Source organism: Lolium rigidum, chromosome 3 (assembly GCF_022539505.1).
Source record: "Lolium rigidum isolate FL_2022 chromosome 3, APGP_CSIRO_Lrig_0.1, whole genome shotgun sequence".
NCBI classification, from domain to species: domain Eukaryota; kingdom Viridiplantae; phylum Streptophyta; class Magnoliopsida; order Poales; family Poaceae; genus Lolium; species Lolium rigidum.
Genome location: NC_061510.1, coordinates 289,560,193 through 289,568,780, shown reverse-complemented (window position 1 = coordinate 289,568,780; position 8,588 = coordinate 289,560,193).

The window sequence follows — 8,588 nt, the reverse complement described above, 5'->3', positions numbered from 1 at the left end:
CCCGCCGAAGAAGCGCTCCCGCATGTGGGCGGACAGCGAGGACGAAGATGATGACGAGGAAGAAGAGGAGGAGGAGGAAGATGATTCCTCCTCTTCCGCTGGGTACCCGCCGACGAAGCGCTTCCGCACCTGGGCGGACAGCGAGGATGATGATGATGATGACGAGGAGGAAGAGGCTCCGGCCGAAGGCTGGGGCAGCAGCGGCGAGGAATTCTCCGGCAGTAGCGCCGACAACGACGCCGACGACGATGCTAGCGAGGATTAGTTATGTAGGATGAGCAGTCCCGGAGCAATCGGCTCTTTGTTTTGCCCTTCCTTGCTTTGAGCAATCGGCTCCTCATTGTAAAAAATCCTCTCTTATTAATGAAGAAGACTTTTCCTAACTTGATTTTGCCGATTTCCCTTCGTACGGATTCTGCCGATTGTTAATTGGATCAACGCTCAATGAGCCGATGGCAATGCATCGACCTCTTATGACAAATTTCGAGATAAGCCATTTTAGCCATCTCCTCAAATGGTATCCTGCAAACCCGCAGTCACTGAGCGTATCACTAACGGCCACCTTTGTCTTTGGAAGAGCTCTAGGACCATTGCTGAATCAATCCGGAAGCCGGAGCTAATACTTCTGCAGGACACGCTCCTGCTCCGTTCTTCCCCGCAGCAACTATTCCTCAAAGCCGAGATGTAGAGCCAGCCGATTTCACCCAAATCGGCTTCCTATAGCAAAGGGTCCTCCAGGGCAAGCTGCCCCCCGAGCCTCAGTAAAGGCGAGGAAGGTAGGGAACCAGCCAAATGTGCCGCCACCGGCCTTAAATCATGACGCAGAGCCGGCCGATTTCAACAACATCGGCTCCCCAGAGCAGAGAACCTTCGGGGTGAGCTGCCCCCCGAGTTTCTTCAGTCCACTTCTCGCGCCTTTCAGGTCAGATCGGCTCCTTTCCTTTGGCGGATCTGATGCAACCCATCCTTAACCTGATCTGCACGTCCATGCTGCTCTTGGCATTGGTCATCCAGAGGTTCTTGAAGAGAGGATCTGAACCATCAAACCACTCCATTGAGGAGTTCTTCCATTAGAGTCTCTCTTCGTGGCCCACTTCCTGCTCCATTGACCCTCTGCTTATAACAGTTATACCTCTTGAGTCGATGGCCATGCATCGGCTTTCTATCCTTAAGTCGATGTCTGCTGCATCGGCTGTGCTTAAATTTTTTTTGAATTTTTTGCGGCCGATTTATGTATTGGCCCCCATACTTTTATACCCATCATCAAAGAACATCTTGTGCCGCTGGGCATTTGAAAGATACTCCTACTTCATATCCTCGTGTTTTATCCACCTAGGTGCCCCCCGAGCCGATTCTTTCAAGGGACTTGATGGTATCGGCTCTTTAGGTATTCCCTGCTGGATCACATGTTGAACCCAGGTAGAATGTACAGTGAGGATAATTTTGGCTGATTGCTGGAATCGGCCTCCACGTTGATTGCTCGATGAAGGTTTTGTAATGTTCCTCCATAAATTCTTGGGGCCGATCTCCTGGATCGGCATCGCCACGTTCGTCCATCGATGTTTGCTTTTGTTACACGGTCAGGTCGGTGGATAAAACCAACCTAACCCCGTTCTTTGTCACGTCGATGCGCTCGCAGTCGTCCAAATTGATGCCTGAGAGTGGCTCTTGGCCTGATGTCTCCCAAACGTCCATGCCGGCTGTTGAAATCTCGGCTGAATCATCTGCGTGGATGACTTCTACTTCATCCCCATCCCACTGTATTAGGCATTGGTGCATCATGGATGGAATGCAACAGTTGGCGTGGATCCAATCTCTCCCTAGTAGGACAGCATAGGTGCTCTTGCTGTCGACAATAAAGAACGTCGTAGGGATGGTTTTCCTTCCTATAGTCAGATCCACATTCAGAACACCTTGTGCGTCAGATGCTTGGCCGTTGAAATCGCTCAGTGTCACATTGGTCTTGATCAGATCTGAGCTAGAGCGTCCCAACCGACGTAGCATGGAGTATGGCATAATGTTGACTGCCGCTCCGGTGTCCACCAACTTCTTGTTGACAGGCTGCCCATTGATGTATCATCGCAAGTACAGGGCCTTCAGATGCCTGTAACTTCTTTCTCGTGGCTTCTCAAAAATGACCGGCCGTGGGCCGCAGATCCAATTGTGCCACGGAGTGCTTCGTATAATCTCGGAGCGCTAAACTCCGTTGGAAGGATGAAGACCATGTTTGTGCCGGCCGATGTTTCATCATCGGCTTTCCTTTGCTTGGGGCGCCACTCTTTTCTTTGTGGCCGACCTTCTTCGTCCAGGGGTTCGTTGAATTTTGGCGGCCGGATCGAGCCGTGCCTTCCTCAACGTGTGCGGTATAACCTTTCGGCTTCTTCCAACCCACGTAGACGCTGAACCCTTAGCTTCCGGGAACGGCCGAGCCCATCGGGGCACCACCTTGGCCGATGATACTTGTCTTCTTCATCATCGTCCTCTAGTTCCTCGAGATCTTCCACCCGAGCGGACTCGGCATGCTTGTTCCGAGGCGGGAGAGGCCCTAGACGTTTGAACACGGACACGTTAGTCTGCATCCTTCTTCCTTTGTTTACATTATCGGGCAATTGCCGATTGTTGGCAATCGGCTCATTCCTGAATCCCAGCAGTGTCTGAAGAAGGGGCAGTCCCAGTGCCTATCCACGTCATCTTGCTCCCTCGCCTTTTCCTTGGCGTGGCGCTCATATCGCTCCTCGTCGTGACCATGCCGACGACGTCTCCTTTCGTCCCTAGCCAGACGATCCTTTTCATCATCGTCGTTGTATCGTCGGCGTTGGTCATACTGACTCACATACTTGTTGAGGAGGTGATCAGAGAGAGGTTTCTGATATCTTATGTTCTTCACTTCTCCTCGCGTGACGTAGCGCTTGCCGTCGTGGCGGAGCCGATCGCGTGGAGCGGCTTCCTCTGTGTCTTTGCTATGAGAGCAGCTGCCCTCATCTCCGTCCTTACCGAGTGGTGCCCGGGTCCTACCATGTTGATATTGCACGAGAAATCTGGCTGGCACCCTCCATGGTAAGTATACTCCACCATGTTAACGGCGGGGAAGGGGTGCATGTCGACCTTCATGGCGTATTGGTTGAAAATTAGGCTGTCCTTTTTCTATCGCCATTTGGATCTGCCGACGCCACACCCTGCAGTCGTTAGTGGTGTGGGTGAACGTGTTATGCCACTTGCAGTATGGCTTTCCGTTCAGCTCCTGCACCGTAGGGATCTTGTGGCCTTCGGGTACCTTTATATGCTTCTCCGTGAGTAAGAGATCGAAAATCTGCTCAGTTTTGGTCACGTCGAAGTCGAACCCTTTTGGAGGGCCTTGTGACTTAACCCATTTGCAGGACACGGGGCCTGCCGCTCGAGTCCATTCAGCCACCGCTACCTCTCGATCTCCCGCAGCACCTTCATCCTCGTCTGCCTCAACATGGACCACCGCACGCTTGAATTTGTCCTGGTAAACATCTGGGTGGCGCTGTTCATATGCTGACAGCTTCTGCACCATGTGCGCCAATGAAGGGTAGTCTCGCTTGGGAGGCCACGTCCTTGATCGATGATAAGAGACCCACCACCGCCAACTCGACTCGGTTCTTTTTCACTTACGTGAACCGAATAGCATCGGTTCCTAATGGTCCTGAAGCGCTGGATGTATTCGACACTCTGTTTCCCCGCGCTTCGTCGTACTTGTGCTAGATCGGCAATGCCAGCCTCGGAAGCCTCCGAGTGATACTGTTCGTGAACTGCTCTTCCAACTGCTTCCAAGTCCGGATTGAGTTCGGTGGCAGCGATGTGTACCACCCGAAAGCCGATCCTGTGAGGGACCGTGCGAAGAACCTCACACGCGGCTCGTCCGATGCTGAGATCGTGCCCGACTGTGCCAAATATCGGCTCACATGCTCGATGGAGCTGGAACCATCCGATCCACTAAACTTTGTGAAGTCCGGGAGCCGATATTTGGGTGGTAGCGGGATCAATTCGTACTCGTTGGGGTACGGATTGGTATAGCCGAACGTCTTCCTTTTCGGCATCATGCCGAACCGATCTTTCGAATTGTACAAATCTGATCCGCGGTGATGGCTGAAGGTGTCGAACCCCGAAGATTCGCCGGGGTGGCATACTTAGCCGGCCATGCCTGCTTTTCCAGTTCTGAGCCAAGCTGCAGGAGCTGGGCTCGGAGGTTTGTCGGAGTAGCGTACTTAGCTAGCCACGTATCGCTTCTCGAGATCTGCTCCCGACGTTCCTCCTGCTGTTCCGGAGGCCCTCGCTGTTGCAGGCTGGTTCGAGAGTGCCCGAGTCATCGCAGCTCAGCACGTATGCGCACGTGTATCCGTGCGGGATCTCCTTGGGCGCCTCAGGTAGGAATTGGTAGTCACTGGGGTCACCACCAATCTTGTAGACGACGTATGCCGATGAGTTCGGCACTTCTAGTGCTGCCAACGCGAACGGCAGCGGTGGACGGGACTGGAATGGTATTTCTCCTTTGTAAGTCCCCAGAGCCGGTCCCGACGGAGAATACTTATGGCTCATGATTTCCTGGATCACGCGCAGAGCGACACGCTCCAAAGTGTTCACCAGGCTCTCAGAGTGGCGGTGCAGCGAATGAGCCACCATGAAGTTGATCTCCTGACGCAGCGACCTGGTGTGTTCTTCTGACGGGGTGGACAGGTCCACTCCCTCGAGCGCGCCTTCAGGTGAGAACCCCTTCCACCTGACGCCGTGGGAGCGGGTTCTGTGGAAAGAGCCGATGAGATTGGCTTCGAGGACTGCCTTGATCTCGTCATGCTTCTTCTTGAGCTCGTCGAGCGGATCCTCGTACTTGACCGGAGTGCTTTCCGCCATCTCGGATGTAGATGGCGATGCGGTGGATGTCGAAGATGGTCCCACCGGGCGTGCCAGAATGTGTTGCGGTTAGAAACCCACCGGCGGGCAGCGACTAGCAACACAGTAGAGCCGGGAACAACTAGGGCTGCGGCTGGCCCCAGTCCCTCAGAGCGACGGCCCGCAAAGCCTTCGGTCACACGTCCGATGTCTGTCGCAGGGCGTGCCACCGACCTATACCTGGTCGGAAGGTGTTGGATGATGCCTCGCTTAGTTTCTGCAGGGCATACACGTAAACGTTAAATACGAGCCTCGATCGGCTCTCGGGTTATCTCGTGAATCGGCTCAAAGAGCCGATCCACCCATGATTCGTACAAGGTGTCCGAATATATGGTGGTCCCGCTTGATCAAGATAAAGCTAATGCGATCTACGACGATTTAGGGTTTTCACCGCATAATCGGATCATCCTACTCACGATTGGGCCTCGCGCTCGCGTACGGTGATCGTAAGCCGATCCTAGACAAGGGCCTAAAAACCAACACGAGGTTGATCCCCGGAACATCCTGTCTAGGGCGATCAAACTACACCCTACACGCCGCTGGATCCTCCAACCCTTTGTAAGGCCTAACTATTGCGGATATTAAACTAATCCTTGAAGAACAAGGAGCAACCGTAACGGATCGGATCTACTAAACGATGATCAGCGGGGTGCGCCCCTACACCTAAGATAGGTGTAAGGGCGGCTAGATGTATAAGGGTTGCACTACGACGAGCATATGATACGAAGAACAATGCTAACCCTAATACATCTAAGATAACTACGTTGCTCGCCATCAAAAGGCTTCGAGTACGAGCAACGCATGAACAACGTGGATAGGCTTGTGCTGCCTAGATCGCAAGATGCGATCTAGGCAGCTATGGTGCTTACCGAGGAGAAACCCTCGAGACGAAGGAGTTGGCGATGCGCCGAGATTGATTGTGTTGAACGTTGGTTGTTGTTTATTCCATAAACCCTAGATACATATTTATAGTCCAAGGGACTTCCTAATTCAGGCGTGCACCTAACCGTGCACGGTAAAACTCTAACTCCTAACCGACACGTAATCTAATATGTTACAGATACAAGGGCAAACTAGCCCAAACTTTGCATGTAAGGCCGATTCACGTATTTCTTCCATGTATATTCTTCAAACCCATCTTGATCGCGGCCCACCTCTGACTCGGTCAAATTCTGGTGATAACATATTCTCATATGAGATTGAGGATATATGTCCAAAACTGAAACTTCCACCATGAATCATGGCTTTAGTTAGCGGCCCAATGTTCTTCTCTAACAATATGCATGCTCCAACCATTAAGGTGGTAGATCTCTCTTACTTCAGACAAGACGGACATGCATAGCAACTCACATGATATTCAACAAAGAATAGTTGATGACGTCCCCAGAAACATGGTTATCGCACAACAAGCAACTTAATAAGAGATAAAGTGCATAAGTACATATTCAATGCCACAATAGTTTTAAAGCTATTTGTCCCATGAGATATATATTGCAAAGGTGAATGATGGAATTTTAAAGGTAGCACTCAAGCAATTTACTTTGAATGGCGGATAAATACCATGTAGTAGGTAGGTATGGTGGACACAAATGGCATAGTGGTTGGCTCAAGGATTTTGGATGCATGAGAAGTATTCCCTCTCGATACAAGGTTTAGGCTAGCAAGGTTATTTGAAACAAACACAAGGATGAACGGTGCAGAAAAACTCACATAAAAGACATATTGTAAACATTATAAGACTCTACACCGTCTTCCTTGTTGTTCAAAACTCAATACTAGAAATTATCTAGACTTTAGAGAAACCAAATATGCAAACCAAATTAGCAAGCTCTAGGTGTTTCTTCATTAATGGGTGCAAAGTATATGATGCAAGAGCTTAAACATGAGCACAACAATTGCCAAGTATCAAATTATCCAAGACATTTTAGAATTACTACATGTAGCATTTTCCAATTCCAACCATATAACAATTTAACGAAGAAGAAACTTCGCCATGAATACTATGAGTAAAGCCTAAGGACATATTTGTCCATATGCAACAGCGGAGCGTGTCTCTCTCCCATACAGTGAATGCTAGGATCCATTTTATTCAAACAAAACAAAAACAAAAACAAACCGACGCTCCAAGCACTACAAGAAAAGTTCTGATAGACAACGTCTCAAAATCGTCCGCTAAGGGGTATTTTTCGTCGCCCATGGGCCTAACCCGACGATATGGGTTCTGTTGTGGAAACTGCGTCAGGCAAAGTCCTACGACGATTTTTCGGTCCGTCGCGCTTGGGCGCCCTTCCGCCACGGAAAATCGGACCGTTGCCCAAGTGTTTCCGGAGCCCGTTGACCGCTGACGTCATGCAAACCGACACGTGCGTACGCCGTTAACCTGGCAGCTAACGGCGTTAACCTAGCTGAAACCCCGTGGTAGATGGTAGGCCCACACGAGGCCTCGCCACGTCTTAAGCGGGCCGGCCCATTAAGTTTGCGGGTCGGGCCAGCTGACTTAGTTTGACCTGGCCAACTATATAGTCGGGCTGGTCCATTAGTTACGTGGGCCGGCCTAACCTCTAAGGTTGACCGGTCAAAACTTTAATGGGCCGCCCACTAAGCATGTGGGCCGGCCGAATGCACTCGTTTGACCGGTCAACAGGCAAAAGGGCCGGCCCACAAGACAGTCATCGGATGGATTTATTGAGGCCACCAGACTTGCTCAAATGAAAATGCCCAAATTGAATTGAAAGTTGCGTACATATCTGAGGATCCTGCACGTAAATTGGCTTAATTTTCTGAGCTACCTACAGAGGAGGTAGACCCAGGTTCGTGACAGCAAAGAAATCTGGAACTGCGCAGTAATCCAAATCTAGTACTTACTTTACTATCAAAGACTTTACTTGGCACAACAAAACATAAAACTAAGATAAGGAGAGGTTGCTACAGTAGTAAACAACTTCCAAGACTCAAATATAAAACAAAAATACTGTAGTAAAATACGTGGGCTGTCTCCCATAAGCGCGCTTTTCTTTTAACGCCTTTCAGCTAGGACGCAGAAAGTGTATATCAAAGTAACATCGAGGGAGATGAAGCATCAACATCATAATTTGTTCTAATAATAGAATCCTTAAGGTAACTTCATTCTCTATCAAGGAAGTGTTCTCATACCTTTCTTGAGAGAAATTGATATTTAATATTCCCTTCCTTCATATCAATAGTAGCAACCAACGGGATTCCCGAAGAAAAAGGTCTTCCCAATGTAATGGGGCAAGATGCATTGCATTCAATATCCGAGACAACAAAATTCAATCGGGGACAAGGTTATTGTTAACCATAATATGAACATTATCAACTCTCCCCAAAGGTTTCTTTTAGCATCATCAAGCCCGAGATTAACATCCAGATACCAGCTTTTCAATGGTGGCAAGTCAAGCATAGTCATAGACTTTCTTAGGCATAACATGAAATACTTGCACCGAGATCCACATAAAGCATTACAATCAAAATCATTGACCCTCATTTTAATGATGGGCTCCCAACCATCCTCTTAGCTTTCTAGGGATAGAGAGTTTCAAGTTTTAGTTTCTCTTCTCTAGCTTTTGTGAGGAGCATTTGTGATATGTTTTGTGAAAGCCAAGTTTACAGCATAGCATTGGGACTCTTAGCAAGTTTTTGCTTAAGAACTTTATAAC